Source organism: Amblyomma maculatum, chromosome 7 (assembly GCF_055883805.1).
Source record: "Amblyomma maculatum isolate TAMU_Amacu chromosome 7, ASM5588380v1, whole genome shotgun sequence".
NCBI lineage: Eukaryota > Metazoa > Arthropoda > Arachnida > Ixodida > Ixodidae > Amblyomma > Amblyomma maculatum.
This window is the reverse complement of record NC_139350.1, coordinates 119910512-119934638: the sequence shown is the minus strand read 5'-3', so window position 1 is coordinate 119934638 and position 24127 is coordinate 119910512. Positions and strand designations below refer to the sequence as shown.

General features: G+C 45.1%; 1 protein-coding gene and 1 long non-coding RNA gene across 2 annotated transcripts in view; both read left to right on the top strand.

The window, feature by feature from the left end:
* Window positions 1-24127, top strand: part of LOC146184560 (tudor domain-containing protein 1-like) — a 279793-nt gene that overhangs the window by 24286 nt on the left and 231380 nt on the right. The window lies entirely within an intron of this gene.
* On the top strand, window positions 1066-6499 carry LOC146184561 (uncharacterized). Its single transcript, XR_014708888.1, has 2 exons — window positions 1066-1818; window positions 6325-6499. It is a non-coding gene; the product is annotated as an uncharacterized LOC146184561 (long non-coding RNA).

Genomic DNA, 24127 nt, shown 5'->3' with positions numbered 1-24127 from the left:
AATTCTTCCATCCAAAATTTTTTATTAAAAGTTAAATGACCATTAAACATGTTTCTATCATGATGCTTCGGTGAAAATTTAATCAGTGGCTGAATAGACGCAGCAAGCAGCAAGCTCAAAAAGAACGAAACCGAACCTATCCTCAAAAAACTCTGGAATGAGCCAATCCAATCCACCTGACAAGTTGAAGTTTAGTCATGGAAGATGGCTTCACGTTTCCGTGTTCTGCATTTTCTGCGCAGTTACAAATACCTACGGCTGTAATGCACTGATAGCATTGTTTTTGCTGTGGCTTGGTGCGGCTGGCACACTTTGTTCACCCGCTGATTCCAAAGTAAGTATTTCACCGAACTTTTGTTTCTTTAGTTGAACTTTTCGATGCACCGATAGTGGTGAGCTTTTGCGTAAGGAAACAGCTCTGTACAGCAGCCGAACGGTCGAGTGTTTTAGGCGAGACTGACAGGATGGCTCCGCGCCGACTAACTAAAGTGCAGCCTCAAGTCTGAGGGCCATCTTTTCGGCATTACTGGACGCTGCGCCAGTAAGCAGCGCAACTTCTCTGTCTCTGATAAAGGAGTGCCTGCCCGAGCTTTAAAGGAGAATTTATTAACCATGCGCAACGTGCTGAGTTGTAAAAACTATACGAGAAAACTTTTGTACTCCTCGAGCCTATCGTGCGACATGCCTACACTTGTGAAAACGTCGCGAGTTTTTCTTTTTTTTTAATGGACAGCCGCTGATCTTTCTCTCTCGAGCTTTATCAGTTTCTAGAAGGAACGCCTGTAGCTACTAAATAACTAAAGGTTTAGTACTCTCCTTCAGCTTTGACAAACCAGGACAGCACCTTGCGCATGTTGGTTATGCATGTGGGACCGAACTGCGCAGAACAACCGGACAAGGAGATGAGAGAAAAAAAAAAAAAAAAGTCAGCACTTGTCTTTTTCTTGACCCGTTGTTTTGCGCTGTTCTGGCACGCATTTGACATGCCGCCGCCGCGATACAGTTGGGCTGTGAGCTCTGGTGCCTGCAACGCCTTCTTTTATGCAAAACAGGCGTACTGGGAGGCTATGCAAGCCGCGGGCTAAAATAAAAAAAAAAAAAAACGAGTTGAGCAAAAGTGAGATGAAAACAAAATTGTTGTTGCTTTGTCCTTACAGATATTCAAAGGCTCCTCAGAACTTCACTGCATTATTGACAGCGAGATAATGCCAAAGCTGCACTAGAGCCATGCAGCACCTTATAGTGCATGATACTGAGCTTATGCGTCGCACTGAAAGCTCTTACCATGTTCTTAGATTATCATATTAAAGTAGCTTTAAACCCATGCTTGTTAATACAGTGATAGCCATAAATTGAATCTAGGGCATCATGCTCACATACAAGGCTTCTGATAACCGCTGGTCACATGATGTGGGCTAAAGCAGAAACCTGTACCTGGTCATCTTACAAGCATTTGTGCAATTGATGCTTTTAATGTGTTGTAAAAGATTTTGTGTTCTGTTTCTGTATGGGAATGCTTTCCTTATTGAAGGCTAACATTTGGCTTGCTACAGCAAAACCTCCACCTAGTCATCCTAAAAACAGCACCGCAGTTGGTGCTTTTAATGTATTGTAAAAGTATTTGTGTTCTGCTTCTGTATGGCAATGCTTTTCTCGTTGAAGACTAGCATGAGGCTTCCAAAAATTTTTCAGGTGCCATTTGCTGTAGCCGATTTCGTAGGCCAACAGGAAGCAGCACTTTGAACATGGAAAACTGTCATCCACGGGGGAAAAACAGCAACATCCCTTTGCATTCTCATTTCTTTGGTATGGCTAAAAGTGAGTATTGTATCATTATCTATATTATTAATATTGAATCATGGTTGTCAGTGTTGAAGTTGTTTGAGCGTGATGATTTTAAACACACAGGACATCCCTTCGACATTAAGGTTTTAGCTTGTTTACATGTAGGATGTAGAACTGGTTTCAACAAACTTTATGCAGCAAATTCTTTTTACATTGTCCACCATGTTACTTTTTGTCATTGGACACAGTCGTCCACTCTTAGCTTGAATGGGAATGTGTGGCATGCAGTTTACAAAATAGCAATGCATCCGTCACAGCCATGCATCAAGGCTAAGTGGCTTGTGCGTAGAGGGACCAGCCGCTCCAGCTTCACGTCATCTGCCTCTTTGCTCCGGTGTGCAGACGTGCATTGAGGCAAAGTGGTTTATTTGTAGAGAAACCAGGAGCTTCTTTGTCACATCTGGCTGTTTGTTACGGTGTGCAGATGCGCATCGAGGCAAAATGGCTGATGTGTAGAGGGACCAGGAGCTGCTGCTTAACGTCCTTCGCCTCTTTACTACAGTGCACAGCCGTGCATTGATGCTAAGTGGCTTGTGCATGGAGGGCCCAGGAGCTGCAGCTTCACGTCTGCCTCTTCGCTCAGGTACGCAGGTGCGTATTGAGGCAAAATGGCTTATGCATAGAGGGACCAGGAGCAGCTGTGTGGCGTAGTGTGTATATTTGCTATGGTGCGTATCAAAGTACAATGGGGGGCTCATGTGTAAAGGTACCATGAGCTGCTGCGTCATGTCGTCTGCCTCTTTACTATGGTGCGCAGGCATGCATCAAGGCAAAGTGGCTTATGCATAGAAGGACCAGGAGCTGTTGCTTCACATCTGCTATGATGCGCAGCTGCGTATTGTGGGTGGTGGTGGAAAACATTGCCATCAGATACAAATACAGGAGGTTACTAGCTGACCCTGAGGGGGCCTGTCCTGACAAAAACAAGGGGTCCCTAGTTTGGGACCCCAGTGGTGGTAGAGGGACTAGAGGCTGGTACTTCACGCTGTCTGCCTCTTCGCTACGGTGTGCAGCTGCGATGGATGCAGTGGCATCTCAAAAAGTGGATGCCACGCACTCGCATGTTCAGCCTGAGTGGACGACTGTGTACCTGCTATAGCTTTGTTATTCATAGAATAAACCTAGGCCAAGTTGGATAAATTATAGCTCACCTCATATGTGGTCAGCAAAGAAAAGCCACTCCAGAAAATCTGATGCATTTACTGTCATAGGGTTCTTATTCATATACATGCTACTGACAAGTCAGATTCTTCACCCTCAGAAATGCCAGAAAAATAACCAAGGGTGCGTCTGTAATAGTCTAGCTTGCTCTTCCTTTGCAGACTTGAGTCAGATGTGTGTTCCATTGCTGTGGGTGGGACAGGTGTGAATCTTTGATTTTAAGCTTGCAACAAGTATGTTATTGTAGTTTAAAGGCAAAACGGTACTAATAATCGTAGCCCCCCGTGGCCTTTATCCCCTTTTAATAGTGTTGCTAGACACTGAATTACTAGTTTACTCTGCACTGTTTCTGTCTAGTTAATGTGCGGAGATGTACATATATTTATATGACTTGGAGTTGTCGACTTTGTACTTAGAAACATTGTAGTGTTGTCTGATGTGTTGCTTTCATTTCTTTAATGATTTCTGTAAGGGATCGGTGGGTATGCTAGGCACCATTATTAGTCTGCTCTTTTTGGGTCACCTGTTCAATGCCCAGCTGCGGCCGTCTCCTACTTGCCCTCGGACAGGAGGCGGAGAGACGCGCACAGATAGGCAGCTACAGCAGCTACAGTGCTTAACGGAAACGTAGGCAGAGAGGGAAAGAAGTCCCCTCTTCCGAGGACTTTGCTGTCGCACTCGAAGACGCGGGGACAGGCAGTTTGTTCTCGTTGCTGTGTCATGTAGGGGGCTCATTTTTATTTAAGGAGCTTTACGAACAGTATACAACTAAGGGGTCCTTAGTACTAAGCGTACTAAGGGATCCTTAGTACGCGGACTGGACCCAGCACCCGGAGGCAGCACAGCTTTGAAACGAGCACCTCTTTTGGAAGAACTGCTTATCGTTCAAAGAAAAAACACTGTCAGGTTGAAGGGTGTAAGGCCCTCTTCCTTGTTGGGGAGCCCATAAAAGTGACAATTATTCAGTGCAGGCGCGCTGAGTGGGGTCTCGTTGAGGATTCCAACCCTGGATGTTAACAATGGTGGGAGATAGCGGCGTTGAAAAAGGGCAAGTGTGTAACAGTGACGGTATGATGTGGGTTGGCTCTTCTGATGTGGTCCGCAATGGCGCTGACTCGGACGCCAATAATTGCAATAATTGCCCTGTAAAAGGAGCCGCCAAGGATGCAAGCTTTGGGCAATGGTTTCGCACGTGCGACACCGTTTTGATGGGTTCTAATTATTTATTTTCTTTTTTTTTTCCTAGGGGAGAGAGTTTGGCATGTGAACTAGTGAGCCAATCATTTCGAGGTCCATTCTCTAAATTCCGTTTGTTGTGAAACGAATTTGTTGTCCCTTTTGCATTGCTTGTATTAGGGAGAGGGTGAAGAACTTATGAAAGTGGAAAGACATGCCAAAATGTTTGTTAGCCAGTCATGTGTGAGTTCGTTGTCATCGGGGAGAAGAAATGTGGGCGGAGTCCCGTAGTTAATGAAACGGCCCCGCGGCCTGGAGAACTCGTTCTGAGCTAGATTTTGATCTCTTTACTCTTCGGCATAGATCATGGTCATTGTTTCACCTGTTGTAAATACGTACATTCATGTATAAAATTTTCAGTTCATCTTCCTCTCCGTGTGCAAGTTGTTGTGGTCAGATGCAGTAAATTCACTATTTTCATTTCTATATAATGTGCCTTTCTGAAGATGGTGAGCTCTTTTGTCCAATCCTGTAAGAAAGCTGCAAAGCGCTCCCAAATCTTCCACAAAACTGTGTGATATCCTTAATACTAACTGCGGCTTGGTGTCACTCAAAACATGTAATTGAGGTAGATTTCTTTCCCCCCCCCCCCCCCCCCCCCTCTTTTTGTTCGCTCAAATGAGGATCAGCGGACACTAACTCTTGCTTTTGTAATGCCCTAGGCCCCGCCTTAAGGTAGTACTCCAATGTCGATACCATTTTTATAGCTATGGCTGTCCAACAGCACTAATGTCTTTTATACACTTCTTTTACTAATCTCTTACCCAAGTGGTGGCTTATACTGCGGGGGCGAAAGTCTGGACAGTATGTCTGTAGATTTTGGACTAGAATCGCGATGTAAACGAATTGTGACCTTATTTCTCTTGCACACGTGAAAGAACTAACGTTCAACTTTCACATCGACAAGTATGGTCCGAGTTTCCTGGTCGATGTGAAAGTTATGTGCTTTGATTGCAGTTTGTGTAGTCCACACACTTGTCCCCGATATTACATAGGGGCAAATTAGGCGCCTTTACAGGGGCAGTTTCTTTGGCGCCCACTACCTTCCCCATAAAAAAGCTACAGTGTTTCTTGTGAACAGCTGGCTGCATTTATAAATACCATTATTTTTTTTTGTAATTTGTTGTGCGTAGTTGAGAAATCCATGACATACATCCATGCTGCATGCTGCCGGTAATACATCAGGAGCTTGTGGTTATCAGCTTTTTGTGTTTTGTGTAACTATAAGCCTTGCTATTGGAATGTCACATATAGCGCTGTGGGTAAACAAATAACTTTACTTTTAACTCTTGTAGAAGCATGAACACTGCGCAATCACTGCGGCGGGCTATGCTTCCACATTGGGCTTTAGCCACATGTCAAATGTCTATCTTTATTCTGCTGCAGCAGCTTGCATGTTATCAGATAAGTTAATTCGTCGCAGCTGCTCTAAGGAGACGCTTTCTAGACGCTTGTAGCCTAGATGTTGATGTCGATATACCCCCGACACGCCCAGGGAATGTCTTCAGTAGAGGGTACATGGAAACCAGCGAAATGTGCAGTTTACAGAACAAAAAGGTAACAATTTTAAATGATGTTATTATTGATCACTTCTTTTCAGAGCAGGAACAATGACTTTAGAAATCTGCCTGTTAAACCGCTCAAAATGCAGGTTTCTGCCGCCAATGCGTACCTGTGTAATACTGCAATGCTCTGGCTGTGCTTTATGTTCATATACAGCATCCTTTATGCTTAGTTTCTCTGCATGTGCACTCCATGTCTTGGGCATTGCTGAGGGCGCATAGCAGCAAGCATAACATGCCATGTTTGTTCAGAGCGGCATGTTCAAAGAGACGACATAAAAACATTAAAATACTGAATGCCAGGTTCTGGTCAAACTACGTTTGTATCTTTTGTTATTCTGCTTGGGTTTTGCTGCAGTTATATGACCTTTCTATATAGTATGTGACAGTTCTGAATGGAGATGCATGCGTACAGTGCCATCTGGAAAAAGCAATTGAGAGAAACTGGCAGTTACCCTTGGAGATGTGTAATCAAAGTTCAGCACAGATAACTTGAATTTCATTTTCCCTTCTATTGCAGGAGGAGCCCAGCCTGCTCTTTCCATCTTAGGCCTGAAAGACTAGCAACAGCTGATCGAGCAAATGCACAGGATAGTAACTACTCCTGGAATCCCGGCCTGCGGAGGCCGCCCACACAGAACTCGATCATCTCGCTAATTCCGAAATATTAGGTTTCAATAAATACCTTTTCCTCCACCACCTCCCCAAGGGAAGAGCTGTCACGGCCAAGGATAATTAAAAAAATTATTCAAGTAGATTCTTAATACTCCAGTTGGCCTGCATTTTACCATGCCACTCCTTAACATCGATATTTTTTTAGTGTAGACTATTTATGCATGCAGTTTTTGCAATAAAGGCAAAAAAAATGCTTTTTTTACAACCTCGCATGCTGGTATGCCTATGCACTTAGCATGTTTTCAGGAATGGTGCATTTGTGTAAAGCTCAGCTAGCATATGTGCCTCTTTGATGGAAGTTTTAATTGCACACTACTGTTCAGTGCTTTGTGTGTGAAAGTAAAGCAGACAACAGGAAACTTGAACCTGTTGCATATTCTATTGTCTGCTTTACTCTCACGACAAAGGCATTGAGCACTAGTATGTGACTGAAATTTCCATGGCACATGCTTGCTGAGCTTTACACGAATGTTATTGGCAAGTTTTTACACGAATAGCGGGCCCTGCAAGCATGTTCCGGGAAACGTCCGAATGTCCGCCTCCGGCTGCCCGTCGGACGACCGTGGGACGCGATCCGGATCCACGAACGATAGTCCGACGGACGTCCGCTGTACGTATATCGAACATAACCGGACTTCCGTCGGATGTCTGAAGGTCCGAGAACGGACGTCCGTCGGTCGACCGTCGGACGTCTATGGCCGTCTGGGATGCGACACGCTTCTTGGGGGCAATAAAATCTCACCTTCACCGCTCAAAACATGCAGCGATACGCCGCTCATGCAGACGTGTATCCGTAAAACAAGCCACCACTTTTGCGACGTGCCTGGGAGGCCGAGCCGAGCCGCCGAGCTGTGACGCAGCATTGTCCGTCCCATCGTCCGGAAATGCGCACATGCAGCGGCAATCAGTTTCTCATCGAGCACAGACAGTCTTCGCCTTGCAGTAAAGCTCTACCAAAACCAGCAGAATGAAATACTGACTGTTTGTTACAGATAACCCACTCTGTACGCAGCACGCAACGATGAACGTTGAACCGGGGCCGACGACGCACCCATTCCGCGGATGAAAAAAGCTTGAGCTTTGGGCAACTACGCAGCGGATAACAAGTGGCCGAGAGAGGCCGTTAGAAACAAGTTAAAATAATATTAAAAACGTGACACGTTTTTTCTTACGCAAGAAACAAAAACTGCATTCATTCCTGAGCGCGATTATTATGTTTACTTTCTAGTTCTTTGGAGTTCTGGCAGATCTTATTTTCTGTGCGTTAGTAATTTGCCTCACAGTTCGCAGGAGCCCTCATCATCGAGTTGATGCCGCTGGCAGTAGGCAGCTGCACGCGTTTTCTTCCGAGTTGCGCGACCAGTTGTACATTGACCTTGGTTCTGGCAGATCAATTATTTTCTGTGCGCTAGTAATTTGCCTCACAGTTCGCAGGAGCCCTCATCATCGAGTTGATGCCGCTGGCAGTAGGCAGCTGCACGCGTTTTCTTCCAAGTTGCGCGACCAGTTGTACATTGACCTTGCTACCCAAGCGTGCATCCAGATAGACGTAAAAGAATGGCAGGGATCAGTATATACTGACTAGTGTGACGAGCGCCCCCCGCGCTTCCCTTTGGGCGAGGATGGCGCTATTTGCAATAAAAGCCAATCGTTAGCGGCAGAGGGCGCTGCTGCCAGATCACGCTTAGGGTGCCTCGATACCAGCGCCGCCGTACAGGGTGGTGACACCCTTTGGCATGCCTCGTGCCGCCGCGCTCGCCATCTTGGGGCAAGTCCCTTCGGGCCGTTGCTGCGGAGTGTCCGAAGCGATTGCGCTGTGCGCTGGGTGCTGGGCGATTGAACTGTGTTCAGACGCGAAAACTAGCATGCCAGGCTGTTGTGTTCCATTGTGTGCTGGCTCAGCAAAAAAGAAAAAAAAAAGGAGCCAGATGTTTTCGTTCTTCATGGGATAGGAGACGGAGAAATGTATGGGACGCGAAAGTGAAGCGTGAAGACTGCGAAGTAAGCCACAATACCTGTGCTTCTTTTATGCATTCATAATTTTTTTGAGCAAATAGGTGCATTTCAATCGTGTAAAAAGGTCTAGCGCAGACACAGACCACTAAAAAGATGACAAACACACACAAGCGCTTGCGTATGTGCGCGTGTCGTCTTTCTTGCGGTATGTATCTGTTTATACGAAATCGTTTTAAAAGATATTTTTGTACTCGCCCAACGCAGTTACGCACTTCTGTTTGGAATGACATTATCTCACGCCGCTTCACCCATCTGCTTGTAAGCACGAGCTTTGTGCGGTTTTTGGCTTCCCCATCTAGCATTGTGCGCAACAGATTTTGGTCTGCCTTCTTCAACGTTGAAGCAGGTCGAAGCATCGCATTGCCTGGCAACGCGAGTAGCGCGCTGTGTTTTTAAGTGTAAATTTTGAATTTTCAGCGTACGTGAGGGCTTATAAACTAAATATATAATTGCGTCTGCTTATGTTGTAGTAACTCGGGGAAATTTAGTGTAACTTTCAGTGAGTGACACTCGACTTTAGTATCATACGCGTAGTGTCACACAATAATATCTGTTGTTGAGGATCTGCCTTTCTGTGTTCATAGCCGCACCAAGAACACGTGGAGAAGGTCGAGCCTGGTATTTGTCAAAGGAATGCACCATTGTGCCCTTTCGATCGTTCCCCTTTACACTCGATCTTGAAAGCTGGTGGCAACCGCCGAGGCTTCAGATTCACACAGATTACATTTCCTCTGTTCTTCTCGGGAAATAATACACTGGAGAGCGACGGATGGCATGTCATCTCGCGACAGAGTAGGAAGTGAGACGCAGTTTGTAATAATTATTTTGGTCGAAAAAAAAAAAAACACCCCGTGAGTTGGCCGCGCTGGAATTTGGCAAGTGGGCTTATCGTTAGTACAATATTTCGCGAAACCGAGATAATAGGTCCCCTGAAGCCGTTCTTTTTTGATTATACACAGGAGCAGTTTTACGCGAGGTTTTTGAGATTCGCAATAATATAAAAAGTTGGGTTCTCACGAAAATTAGGTCGTTTTAAGCATATATGATTGGCAGCTCGACAAGTCTCAAAGAAACTGCTCTCGTGAGCTGGAAGGTGTAGCGGCATCATCTTGTGAAAGCGGTCCTGAGGAAGCAAGGTTCCTGCGCAGTACAACAGTTCATCCCGAATGCAGCTTTTCCTTCCCTGTATTACAATTACGCATCGCGAGGCGATATTCACACCCTGTTGTCACCGCAAGTACTCGTCGGAGGTTAAGCAAATTTAGGTGAAGCTAAATTTGACCGCTTGACACACGAATTAGTGCAGTCGCTGGTTTGGCATCCATGGAAAAATTTGCGGTCGTACATGTAAATATCGCACTGCTTCCATAATGTTTTCATTATTTCATTCATTTGCGTGCACACTACAAAATACGCAAAATGACTGTTTCGTCGCCTATCTCATTTCAGCGCCAGTTCGAGGGCAAACACAGTGTATGGACGGTGACTCCTCAAGTCAACAGCTGTCCCGACATTGTTTGATTGCGTGTAAAAATTTTTGCGCGTGATACCCAAAGCTTATGAACAGACTGTTAGAGCGGTTTGGGACGATGCGCTTGCGCATTTACTTCAGTTGGCTAAGTCAGCCAGAAAAATCGAATGATGGGTACGGCAGCAAAACTGTAGCTGGCGCCAACTTTTATTAAAAGATGTCTCCTAGGCGTGCATCTAAAATCAGCTTCAAAGTCTTAATGAGGATTGTTTTGGAATAAAATGCCGTGTGCATCAGCATGCGACACGTGTCAAAGGTTGATTTACGCATCGTTTTTTGCTATGTCTTTTCCACGGTTTACGATGGGCCATTGCGATACAAATTATTTTCGTTATACGGCTCCCTGAAACGTACACATGGTTGTTGATCTATAGCAATAGACGCAATTGAATGTTATGCACCTCATAAACTCATTCATGTCCGGCAGTGCAAAATGCATTGCTTTATAAAACAGCCAGTCGTCAAAATAACCGCATTTGAATATCCGTGACGGCGAAACAGTAAATGCTTACCATCTGCAATTTGATAATTTCCTCTTAGAACTACGCATGCTAGCAAGCAGTAGTTGCTGTCACATTTTTTTTTTTCGAGCAAAAAAGCGCCCAGGATTGCGAGTATGTGTGTAAAAACAGTACACAGTTGAGCCTGCTAGCGCAAGCGCGTGCTGAACAAGAAATCGGACCGACGCTGCATAGTCCGCCGTATCTGAGCTTGCCCCAACATGGCGCCGTCGACGGCGGTGTCTCCACCCTGTACGGCGGCGCGCTACATCGAGGCACCCTAATCACGCTGGGCGGGCACCATCTGACCACCTGCACAGCATATAAATACCTCGGAATACACCTCTCCGACGGGGCGGACATGTACTCTGTGCACGAAGCAGCGCTACGCCAGAGTGCTCTCCGGGCTCAGTGCATCCTCCGCCGCCGGTGCCTGTGGGGCTGCAGCCGTTATTTGATGGTGCACGACCTTTGGAAGTTGGTGCACGTGCCGGCACTGTCGTTCGCCAACTCTGTGGTTTGCCTGTCGGCTGTTACGCGCGGATGGCTTGAGAGGCGACAACATGAGGTTGGGCGCATTGCCCTTGGCTGCCATGGCCAGGTTGCCATTGAGGCCATCCAGGGCGACGTAGGCTTGTCCACCTTCGAGGCACGGGAGGCGGCCAGCAAGTTGGCCTTTCGCGGCCGACTGCTCTTCTTGCCACGGGAGCGTTGGGCGAGGCGCGTGTTCGAGTATTTGGCTGCCACTTGCATCCGGACGGACTGGGCCAGGCGAGTTTACCAACTTGAGAAGAAGTTTGGCTTTTTCACCCACCCTATGGCGGCTGACTCTCCATCCAAATGGGCTGCTGAAGTGCGGCTGCGAGTCGGGGAGGCTGAGGGTGTCAGGTGGGCCAGGGATATGGAAGCCAAGTCCACGTTGGCGCTGTACCGGAAGCACAAGCAGAGCATCGGCCCGGTGCGATTCTACGACAACAGCATAGGCAGCAGCCTCCTTTTTGAGGCGCGGGCTGGTGCCTTGCGGACTTTGCTCTACCGGCGCCGTTTCGATCCTGCTGTGTCGTGTACTCTATGCAAGGTAGATATACAATGGTAGCGAAGGTTCCATAGACGCCCATTGGTCCAAAAAATGGCGGCTCATGGGCACCGCCATATTGGGGGGCAACTACGTATGAGTGACGTTGAATGACGTCACGCATACGTATGTTTTTAGCGCGAATTTTAAAGTGGTCTTTTTATAGAACCCGCCTTTTCAAGCCGGTATCTCATGAAGGTTGCCTTTCAGTGCGCACCAACCTTTGCCAGTCAAATGTGCTCGAGTTCCTGCTAGTTATGGCCTTGCTAATGTGCAATTCGCAACCCAATGAAAGTTACTGGCAAAGAAGGCAGCATAGAAAGGCAGCAACACTTTCAGACGCTGGCTTACCTTGGCTGGCTAAGAATGCAATCATGCATGATTCGTAGTGAAAATCTTGGTGGAAATACTGGTGCTAGTACTTTTGAGTACAAGGTATGATGCACAAAGCACAGGCTCAAGTTCACAGTTTGCAATACAGTGTACGGCAAGTATGGTTTTCATATTCATGCTTTATTACAGCAACCAAACAAATACAGTGATAAAGCACACCAACGAAAAATACACGTCACAGGCAGCTCAAGCAGCAGTTTCTTTAAGCTGGCTATTCATCTTAATGGTCACAGTGCGGATAGAAAAAGCCCTGCAGTTCCACGAACGTTGCCAGGTAGGAAATTGAAAAGCATAGAAGACAGTGCTGCTTCAATTGAGGCAAACATGACATGACATAAGTAGGCGCATCAACACGGGTCGCAGCTTTTTTGACGACAGATACGCAGACGGTTCGAAGTGCTTGAAAAAAAACCCCGCAAGTCTCGCAGCTGCCATGGTGTCTTCTTCTCCAGGCTGACGTTGTGGTAGCACCCATGCTCACGCTCGGCACCTGGACGTGATGCAGCGTGCACGTTATTCACAATTGCGCCGTAAGGAATACTGCATACTCCAAACGCCAATGCGTCATTATTCCTGTCAATGCTAACTGCAGTACATTATATTTCCATTATATCTGAACTATGGTAGTAAATGCTCGCCCCAAGCTCTCAGCGCCTAAGAGTGCGGTTACGTACGCTCGTCCTCATGGCATGCGGGTAGCTATACTTTTCTATGGTTAAGATTGACGAGAATGAAGTGCGTTTAAAGTTACCCTAACGGTCATGCATATGCAGGATAGCAATAAGAAGACAGGCAGTAACTCCTGAGTGAGTTCAGTTAAAGCACCCTCAAGGCCGCGCATATACACGTGGCTGAATTTTGATACTACCAGTTGCGAGGGTCAAATTGGCTTCGCGGTGTTGGAAAACTATACAGTGTTGTGCTGAGACTTGTCAGGCAGCACAATTGGTTTTAAATTGGCCTTCCGGTCAGTGGCATGCGCGTGGTTGCTCCTGAGAGCCCGGTATCAAGTTAACGCTGGTGATAGCCGGCTGCATGAAACTCACCATAAATCAGACAAATGATGGGCCTAGTGGGCCTCCTTCGCACAGCTCAGCACTTAAAGTGTGTGCCCTGTAGTGTATTACATAAATATCACCGAAAAAATGAAGCCACGTGCGCACGAACTGGTTACAGAAACAGAAGCCCAAAGAAACAGAAACAGAAGAAACAGCCCAACGAAAGCATTCGGAGCATACCTAGAGCAGACGCCTTGTAGCAGACGACACTGACAAGAGCTCACCTGTGAAAGTCCAGCTGGAAGCGGTGTAGCTTGACACTGACGCCACTGTCCATGCTGTCGCAATGTGCCACGGCGCATCGTTTCTTCATACGCCGCAAGCTCATCTTGAAATAAAGCGCTAAGCGCTTCAAAAGAACAGCGCGAAGCGTGCAAAGACGGAAAAAGACTTCGCACTGGCCGCACGTCGAAGGAAACGACAAAAACCGAGCAAACTGCCGCAGCGGTGCGGCGGGGTGCAAATTTTACAAAACGGTGACAGAGACGCGACGCGCAAGGACGACGAAAACTTCGCAAAAGGGGCATTTCGATATTGGCGATAAGAAACCGCTTCGTGAGCTCCCGCGGCCACTGTGGCTGGGTGCCGAAACAAGGCCTGCAAAGTCAAGCTGCAAATGCACCGCACACTCATCAACAGGGGGCGTAACAAGAACGTTGCAAAAAATTAAAAATGCGGAGTAATGTTTTGCTAAAATAGTTTACCTATTTTATAAAACGTGGCATTAAAATATTTATTTCTTTATGTTGTTTTATAGCGTTTTTATTTGTGCTTTTGAATTTCATTATCGAAGTGTTTCGGCCCCCCCAAAGTGGCTGTGCTGCTGTCGCGCTAGACCGTTTTTGGGCCCAGCCTTCGCTACCATTCTATATATACCTTGGTGTGCCTTTCAGCACATGTCATAGCGACGCGATAAGTCGGCATGGTGCTCTGCATTTCCCGGCAGCAGCAAGCCATCGCGTAATCACGGTAGGCAAAGCGACAGAAGTGTTGTTTTGCCTACCAGGCGAAAGTCACTAACGACGACAGCGCCACCGCATTTTCGTGACGTAGCCGGAGTGAAGGAGGTCTATAGCGCTGCTTACCAACTATGAATAAAGTTGGCCGAGGCTGGAGTCACGCCAGTGGCACCAGACCTTCTTTATTGGAATGCTCCGTCGCTTCTGCGCATGCGCCAGATGAAAGAAGTGAGGAGGAATAACTTGCCGGACGTGACGTAAAACTTGTTTTATGTTTTCTTTGTAAAATGTCTGCCGCTTCTCGTCGCTGTTTCTAGCGATAGGCCGATAGCTGGTCGCCAGTGTCGCCGGCTCCGTGATCGCTCGCAAGTCGGACTTGGCTGTGGCGATGGTGGCGGACGGGTTTCTTGGCATCGTAGTTGTTATAATACTCCTTGAGCTTCGGCCTCGCGTACTGCTGTTCGTCAAGCGGCATGCTGTGATATTCCCATGCGTTCTCTTAGTTACAGATAGCACCGTCTCCGACCTGTGGACTCTGCGACGCTAGTTCTGCAATGCGTGTCAGCCCGCCCTTGTCGATGGAACATGCCTGCAGTATGTCGCAAGTCAGCATTCCATGTACTTACTTGCATTTCCCGAAGTTTGCACGAGTCACAGCATTTGGATCATCCTGAAGTACGTATACAATCGGACTGAGGTGTACAGCGCAAGTAGCGCAACACATGGGATGCGAAAAACTCGTCTCCGATCGAGTGCGTAGTTGAATGGAATCTCGCTGTCTTTTTTATCGTTGTCTTCGACTTCGACACCACTATTTAGTAGCAGTGGTAAACTTTAATCACCTCGAAATACCAGTATAAAAAGGCCGGTTGGAGCATAATTTGTACGAAATTGCCTCTCTATCCTGGATTTCAAGAGGTCGGTTAGTGTATCCGCAGGGCAATTGTTTTGCCATTTTCGTTGCCTTTATCGGATGTACAAACAGGAATTCGGTGTGTTGATGCAGGCAGCTTGGCACAGCTAATCTATTATGAAGCTCCGGTACAGTAGCCAGCCCGGGACTAACCGGGAAATAGAACCTCAACCGGGAAGGCCAGCTATTCATCACAGCTCTCAAGCGACTCGCTGCCGGCCTACTGGGCTAGTCCAGGTATATTTTCAAGTAAACTTCTGTACTTAGGAGCGCCGGGAGGTAGACAGCCCGCGCAAAGAAAAAATGCTCTCCACATCTCCCGACGCAGTCCTGCCCCTAGTTTTGCTCCTAAAGTTGAAGGCTCGAAGCGCAAGCTGTGAAAGTCCTGGTATTTTTGCACAGTATTTTCCAGTTGCTCTAGCTCTAGACAGTTCTTGTTGTATCGAATTCCTGTATTTCTTTTTTAGCTTTTTTCTTTTTTTGTCTCAGAAAACATCCCACGACGTCCTATTCGATCGATGTTATTTCTACCTGCCCTGTTGTGCTTATCATTGTAGACAAGCATGTAGACTAGTGTCAAAACAATAAACTGCTGCGTTCGTGATTCCATCTTTGTCCAGTCATTGCCCTTGCAACTAGTTGCAGCATGCACCAAAAACAAAGTTTGCCAAGTAGTTATTTCGTCTGCCTTAGGGAAAACAGGCCAGCTGTGAAAACTGCAAAGATATGGACTGATATCCCTTCATATTGTTTCACACAATCGTGCTAATGATGTGTTGTATTTTCAAAGATTTAAGCAGTCTGCTTGCCAGCGCAAGACGGAACATTTATTGCGGACTGCATATTGGTTGCGTAGTGTCAAAATACATGCATCTCGATTTCAGATCATACAATACACTCGGGTGGTCACAAAATACTCTATATGTCATGATAGCCAACTGCAGCAATGGGATAAAAAAGGTATATGGACATAAATCATTGCAAGAGTAACAAAACTGCGTAAATTTGCACTGTTAAAAATATTAAACACTAAACAGTTAAAGTAGTTTTGCTAGAACCATTGCTGTGACTGACATCGCAAACAGTGCTGGTTGCCTTTAGTGATGTGTTGAGCACAAGGCCTGCATGGAGATTTTAATCCTGGCAGTTAGGCAGAGTTATGTCCTGTTTTTGTTGTGTTATCATACATGCTGGCCAAGGTAATGCCATATGGTCCTTGGTTCCAACGCTGCAATTCTGAAAAAGTGACTGTCAACACAGGTCCGATGTACACAGTCCCACTGCTGACCGTGTATATTCCTAAGTGATGCCCAAGTCTTGGACAGACACCAATCGACGCAGCTCACAAAGCAACATTCCTGCCAAGGTGGTTGCCTACCATAAAAACCACATGCCATAGCTGCCATTCATGGCAGCCCAGAAGTAATGAAGTGCTGACGAAACACACTTGAGATGTTCAGTGCGTTTACACGAGGGAGTTGTTAATATGGTTAATTAGTCATCCAGTGAAATTTACACTGTATTTATTTTGTTAATCAAAGCTCCTTTTGTGAAGTAAAACAAGCTCCAAGTAGCCACAGGCAAAAAGTAGGCAAATGGCAATATATATTGAAATACTTATTGTGAATTGTGTTTTATTGTCGGATTCCTTTGAAGGGACACTAAGGAGGATGGAAAGCAGTTTTCCTGTATTGCTAAGATACAGTGCTCTAATCTTAAAGAGACCACACGAGTCGCTTTGGGACGTTAAACCCCACAAACCATTAATGAGACCACTTAAAATGAAAGCAGAGGTTTTAAAAGGTTGGAAAGACCAAGAAACAGAACAAAGATGCTATTACCGGCCAATTTTGCAAGTAAAATGCATGCTTCCACACAGAAGTTTTGGTGCAGATTACTGCAAGATATATTGTGCAGTGAGCTACTCTAACGTGGCAGTGGCACATCCTTTTCAGCAAGGTCATCATGAATCGACTCATGGGAAGGCTTCCAATTTAAATTTTCTCACCAATAAATACTATATGCCACAATAGCTGCCAGACAACACAGCCATAATGAGAGAAATAATCAAATATTTACTGAGACCAAGGACTCAATGGGGTTGTCCTCAGTGTCTCTTTTAAAGGGTGCACTGAAGCATTCAAGCAAAGTATGCACTGACGCATGTGAGAAAATATTCTGAGGTAACACAATCTTTGCTCTAACAGAAGACTGGCAACTTCACCACAAAGAGGGTAAACAGCTGCCTAGGTACAAAGGTACAGCAATCGTAATAATTAGCAGACATGCATTGCAATTCACAGAATGTCACGAAATGTAATTGCTAGGTTAAGTGTACTGGCATTAAATGTGCAAGCATATTTTGCAGATTGCCGAGATTTATTTGTTGCTTCAATTATTTATTTCATATATACGGCCACACCTTTCGTCAACAAAAAGAGGGCGTGCAGGTGCCAGGAAAGGGGTCAGATTAGATGTGCTAGGTTTCTCTCCTGGAGGAGCAAGGAGAGAATCATTCTCCTGTAACCAGTTGACGGTGGATTCCTCCAAATGTGAAGGTCCGATGTTCGACGACCCAAAAGTTACATAAACGGGCATCTCTGCCAGCCGTCGACCAGAGCATATGCAAGAGAGGTGGTCATGTGTAGCCTAAGCACGGATATCTGCACGAAAGAAGGAAAAAAAAAAAAAAAGAGCTCACATTTTGAGTATCGCATCAAAAATATGTGTAAGCCCACTCAGCAACCAAAAATGACGTACACTGTGCATGCATACAACGCATGAATATGTCAGCGCAACTTAACAGTGTTGGCCGTTCATGTCATATCGTAATTAAGGTGCAGTGAGGCTTGCTGATGATTTAAACAGGCTCTGCTCATCACAAACCTCTCAGCAGCACCTTTCCACAATCAGTGTCCTGACCTTTCAATAAGACAGCTTTCTCCTCCTCGCATTGCTAGAATGTATCAGGATGTTCTTGCTCACAGCATATAAATACGATCAATATGATAAAGCTCACCATGAATGTCATTACGGTTTCTTCCCCTCCCCCCTTATCATCTGCCTGTGCTGTATGCACAGCTTTCTTGACCTATCCACATGCAAATGAGAACAACTTAAGGGAATAGTGAGGGCAAAATGAACTTGGTCTGTACCAATAAATTACTTAAGGGAATAGTGAGGGCAAAATGAACTTGGTCTATACCAATAAATTATAGTGTTCTAATAATGAAACACAGGCTTTTTCTATGGTAGAAGTTTTATAGATTACAAAAGTATGGAAACTAAAATACAGCTAAGCCACCAATGGCCACTTTTGTAAGTAAACCGCGATGTTACTTAATGTTTACTCTGGCAGTTTTCCAATGCACGACTACACAGCCGTTCACTACTGAATGATAAGTGTGTTTTGCAGCATGAGCTGCATCTCGTAAGGATTAAGGGGGCTCTCCTGGAGAAATTTGTGATGGCTACATGACATTTTCTGAATTGTGACCTTGTGGTCTGTGCATGTACAACAGTATGGTGCATGCATAGAAAAAAATATTGCCTGCAAGCAAATTTCTGGTCTGAAGCCCTGAGGCACTAAAGCCACTCTCTTCTCGTCGGAGTGTGAAGCCACGCACCATGTGATGGGTGCATAATAAAAAGCATATAAATGGCACACCGGAAAGCGTGGCGTGATATGTCCATAAGGTCACGAAGAGTCGGACATGACTGAACTGAACTGAAATGGCACACGGCTAGGAATGTGATTTGAACCCATGGCAAACTACACAAGTCAGATTCTCTGGGCGCTGCATTAAACAAATAAGCTATAGCTTCACTTTGACATCACATGCATTATACAGCCACTTTCTCATGCTGTGCATCACTGTCTTCATCAACTTGCACTTGTGCACAGTTTAGTCACAAAGCAAGACCATGCAGACAAAAAACATTTGAACACGTAGTCATTGAAAAAAAAAAAAAAAAAGTCTAAAGCTCATTTCATATGCCTTAGGGAAACCCTCCAAGGTTAAGCAGACTTGCAATAAAAAGTGATTACTCATTGCCATCCAACCGATGGCAGCCCTATAGCTACAAGAAAAGATATGCAGCTTTTTCAACCAAAGAGGTTTTGATAAAGCTGCATAGCTTTCCTTTGCAGCCTTATCGCTGTGCTTTGGTGGATTCTTATGAGTAATTACTCCCTTGTTCCACTAGTCTTGTAGGTCAGAGGGGAAGGGGGTAGTTGGTAACGCTGGGGGCTTCCATCGACCGAGTCCGTAACTCTATCTTCTTGGGCAGCCATGCTGTGCTACAGGCCACAACACTTTTTCAGACTGTTCTAAGCTATTTCTGTGAGAGCAAAGCTTACTGCCTTCTTGTCGTTGTTTTATTCGTGCTGCGAATGGGTTTTACTCTACAAGTAGTTCTTTTGGTCATGACATACCACAGGTGCAAATCAAATGTTGCATTTTGATAGTTTTCGGAGTAATAAATGCGCCTCTTGCTGCCAAAAAAATATCAACCTACCTGGAAGAACCCATATAATGATATTTTTTTTAGATGAGTAGGATGAAGCTGTCTGCAGTGTCCCTTTAGGGAAGCAGCAGTGCAAAACTTAAATAACTGGAAGTATGTAAAAGCTGAGCAGCTATTCTATATCTAATCGATAACTTAGACAAAAAAATTTAGTTTCTGCTCATTAGTCCCACAGGCATCTGTACTTCAGTGAACCTCTGAAGTTTACTATTTTCCTTTTTTTTTTTTTTTTTTTTTACATACTGCCCATCAAAATCTCTCAGCTGTGTACAGCCCAGCCAAGGCACTGAGTGAAGGGATTCCTTTCACTACAATTTCTCAAGAAATGCAACTGTGGGTGTGTTTTCTGTAATTCTGTCTGCTTTCTTACTAAACATATGAAATTTCTAATAGTACTTAGCTATACAACAAGGGGAAGTTTGCTGCTGGAGAAGAGTAAAAATACTGGCATATTTCTATAGATCTTTCCCTGTGATGACAATAGTTACAGAATATCTGTTTTGCAAGAATTTATATTTTCTCTAAGCTAGGGACGGTGGCGGCATTGCTATGGGCAAAATATTTTTCTTAGCTGTGATAGATATCACCAGCCTTATTTAACTAATAGCTATATTTAAATTAGTAACTGAGTGCTTTAAACTATAGCTGTAATGAAACATTATTCGTCTTATTTAAATCACCTTCAGGGGCTCCCCCACGCACTAACATTAGAGGAGAGGAGTCAAAACCTGGGAATTCACAAAGTGCTTGCAAAAGTATGGACGGAGGTCTGGTTCCACCTGGAGCGGGCATGTCGCCTCTTTAGCGAGCAGAAGTTCTCGGAGCTCTGGTGTCGACCGCCTGTTATTTATTATTTTTTTTTTAGGGTGGTAGACTTTGTTTTGTTGTGATTTCATTTAAATATCTAGGTTTGGGGGCGTGACATGGATGGTATAAGTAGGAGATAGAACTTAAAGAAAACAGCAGTTGCTAACAATGACCAATGAATGTTTCCTGGCATGTGTGTTACTCCACTGAACGGTAAACAATCAGTTTTTGATGTGTGAGTACACCAAACAAGCAAGAAGCATTGATAGTATTCTTCAGCTGGTAATTTTGTCTGATGGTTAGCTTCTTATTTAGGTAACCAGAAAGACCTTAAACAGACTATTTTCTGTGACGAAGAAATTGTGCATGGCAGTTACTGCAGACTTAAGTTGTATCCGAGACTATAGAGGCAAAGCAGTTGTTATATTTATTTTTGTTGATGCGTCGCATAGGACAAGCAATATTTATGACTCTGACATTGATGAGAAATTGTAAATGAACACTTTACACAAGGGCAGAGGTCGTACTTATGGAAAAAAAGAAAGAAACTAAAGAACCAGGACTACATAAAATGTGTTGAGAAACTATATGGCATTTCAGGTTACTAGCAAACCTAAGAATGCTGCAAAACATGTGCACCTTTGCACCATGATATAACAGATCAACATAAAGCTATACACGTGCAGCTTTCTATGCAATGCACACAGAAATTCCCAGTTCTCCTGCTGCTATTGGAATAAACGGTAGAATTTCACCCCTGGTAGGAACTTACGCAGCTGCATTGAGCATCCAATGATGCAATATTGTATGCGAGACATTGCGAAATCCTTACAACTGCAAACATACTGCCTTATGCCGCCGTGAAACAGCAAGGCATAGGCTTCCGCTGGGGATCACATAGCGTTGCTTGTGGCATGATTGTTATACTTGCACTATGGCTCTGTCGCTTTGAAGTTAGGATTGTTATTGTATTCGCCGTACTCTCTTTCATGAGGAAGTCATAGTTTCTTCCACCATAAGCCAGCTAAAGACAATGTGACCCTTTGCATACATGCCCTTCTCCCAGCGCTATTAATAAAATTCTCAGTAGTGTGCAAAAAAAAAAAAATAAAAAAAAATAACTTAGAAAAACAAGGGGGCTGTACATACCCCTTAGGTTGTGTGTTGGGCATCACTGCATCACTGACCTTCATTTTAATGGTGGGCTCGTTACTGCCCGCTATCTAGGCAGTGGGCAGTTACATCATCTTTTACTGTCAAGTTTCAAAATATTCAGAGCAACATTCCTATTTTGAAAATTTACATTTTAAAATGTCCTGCCGCGTTTCTTACCCCTAAAGCTAGGTATACTTTTTTTATCTGGAAGCGGAGTGTTCGACGCCACAAAGAAAATATAGTTGAAAAAAGTCAGCAGACTGTCCTTCAGATGTGAAGCATTTGCTACATTGTACAGAAAATGCTTTGGACTTCTGCACACTATGCCATTTCATACACAACATGCAATGCTGCCAAAGGCAGTATGCCTGAGTACCGACTGCATTCGTGCCTGAGAAACAGTTTGTCCTACATCCAAGTCCAAAGTGCAGACATGGATCGTCCAACTGAGCTATGGAGACATCTATCTTAACACTGAGCGTATTCATCAGTGCCACCCTTGACTACAGCAACGGATGCAGAATTACCAGCATTACCGTATCTGTCATGTGGAATGTGATGAAACAGCGAAGCAGTGTGAGAACCTCCTTATAGTGCCAATGGCATCAAGACTACCAGAACAGAAGCTGTCATTAAGTTACTGGCCAGACAACAGAAAGGAAATCAGCAGCTCTTTATGTAGCCAACAGCCACTGTGACTAAACAATGTTGAGGAGAATGTTTTCTCTTCTTAGTTCGTAGTTCTGGTAAGTGGAGAATGAGGTGTGCATTTTTTTTTTTTTTTTACCTGACAGACTATTTGAGAGAAAATAAAACAATCCTACTCACTGAAAATGAGGTTCAGTCATTTATTCGTCTTAATAAGCTTTGGCGGATCGCGATGGTTCGGTACATACATCGCCACTAACTGCTCAGATGCTTTAAACTGAAGGAGGAGTCAAGAAAATGTGCAATAAGGAACTGTGACATCAAAAATGGTATATAACAACACGAGCCCTTTCAAAGCAGTTATTTTCATAGCTGCAGATAAATCAGGTCATAAATGTACGGCGCTGCAGTGTTCTAAAAGGTGAGAGAATTGTTATTTTGAATCTATGGAGCAATGACCTGTAGTAGATGATTTTAGTGCACGAAATGCTGTTTTAAATACAATAAAGGTTATACACATATATTTCATGCAGAACTTTACAACGAACAAAAAATTTTAGAAATCTTGCAAACAAGGTCCAGCCATATGTATACATTGAGCATTATCGGCAGGTGGCCAGCTAGAACTGACATGAACAGTCGTTCCTTCAGGAAGAACGTTAGTCAAGTAGTGACTAACGTTCTTCCTGAAGGAACACCAACCGGAACGACGCCCCTTTTTATACTGGTATTTCGAAGTGATTAAAGTTTAGCCTTGTATACATGGACTCGACAGAGTCGGGTCGAGTAAGCCTGTCGAGTAAAAAACCAGTTGTCGGGTTCATGTATACGCAGTCGGGTCGAGTAAAATAGCCGCGGAGCGGGTCGCGTTAACTCGCTTGCAGGGGGTAGGTTAACTCGCTTGACCCGTTTGTCTAAAAGCATGTAGACGCTGTCGAGTCAGGGAGTCGAGTTATGGCGAACTCTGGGATTAAAAAGCAACCGGAACGGCGAGGAGCGTCAGCGAAGTTGAAGGCTTTTTAGCCCTCATCAACGATAAAAAATAATAATCGAAGCTCTCGATACTAAAAGGCAACGGAATCAATTACGAGTAAGAAACTTGCACAATAACTTCAAATCTCGACGCTACGCGCCGCTGCGATACTTACTCGCTAGAAAGCGAGTTCATGTAGACACCAATCGGGTCGAGTAATGGTGACCTCGCTTACTCGACGCTTACCCGACCCGGTGCTGTCGAGTCCATGTATACAGGGCTCACTCGAGGACAACGATAAAAATGATAGCGAGATTCCATTCAACTACGCACTCGATCGGAGACGAGTTTGTCGCATCCCATGTGTTGCGCTACTTGCGCTGTACACCTTACTTCCGGATGATCCAAAGGCAGTGACTCGTGTAAATTTCGGGAAATGCAAGTAAGTACTTGCGACATACTGCAGGCATGTTCCATCGACAAGAGCGGGCTGACACGCATTGCAGAACTAGCGTCGCAGAGTCCACAGGTCGGAGATGGTGCTATCTGTAACTAAGAGAACGCATGTGAATATCACAGCTTGCTGCTTGACGAACAGCAGTACGCGAGACCGAAGCTCAAGGAGTATTATAACAAGTGGAAAGGAACACGTACGGCCACACGGCTACGATATTCAAACTACAATGCCAAGAAACCCGTCCACCACCATCGCCACAGCCATGTCCGGCTTGCGAGCGATCACGGAGCCGGCGACACTGGCGACCAGGGGCCCGATCCTCGATATTCGCCTTCCCCTGGCGGCGCCATATTGTCTTTCTGATTGGCTCTGAAAAGAGTCACGTGCTTCAAACTTGTGGCGCGAAACCATCAGTTGAGGCAAGCACTTTTAGCGGTTACGTCAAAATGACGTAGCCGTGAAAATTGATTTCAACCGGAGCTATCCTTGTTGCCTGGATGACAAATACGAATGATTTTGGAGTGGAAGCAAATTTACTGATGGTGGTTTGGAGAACACTTACGCTCGATTAACCAATGTGATGAAAATAATGGCATACTGGGAAGGAGCCGATGCTCAAATTTGATTGGCTGGAGC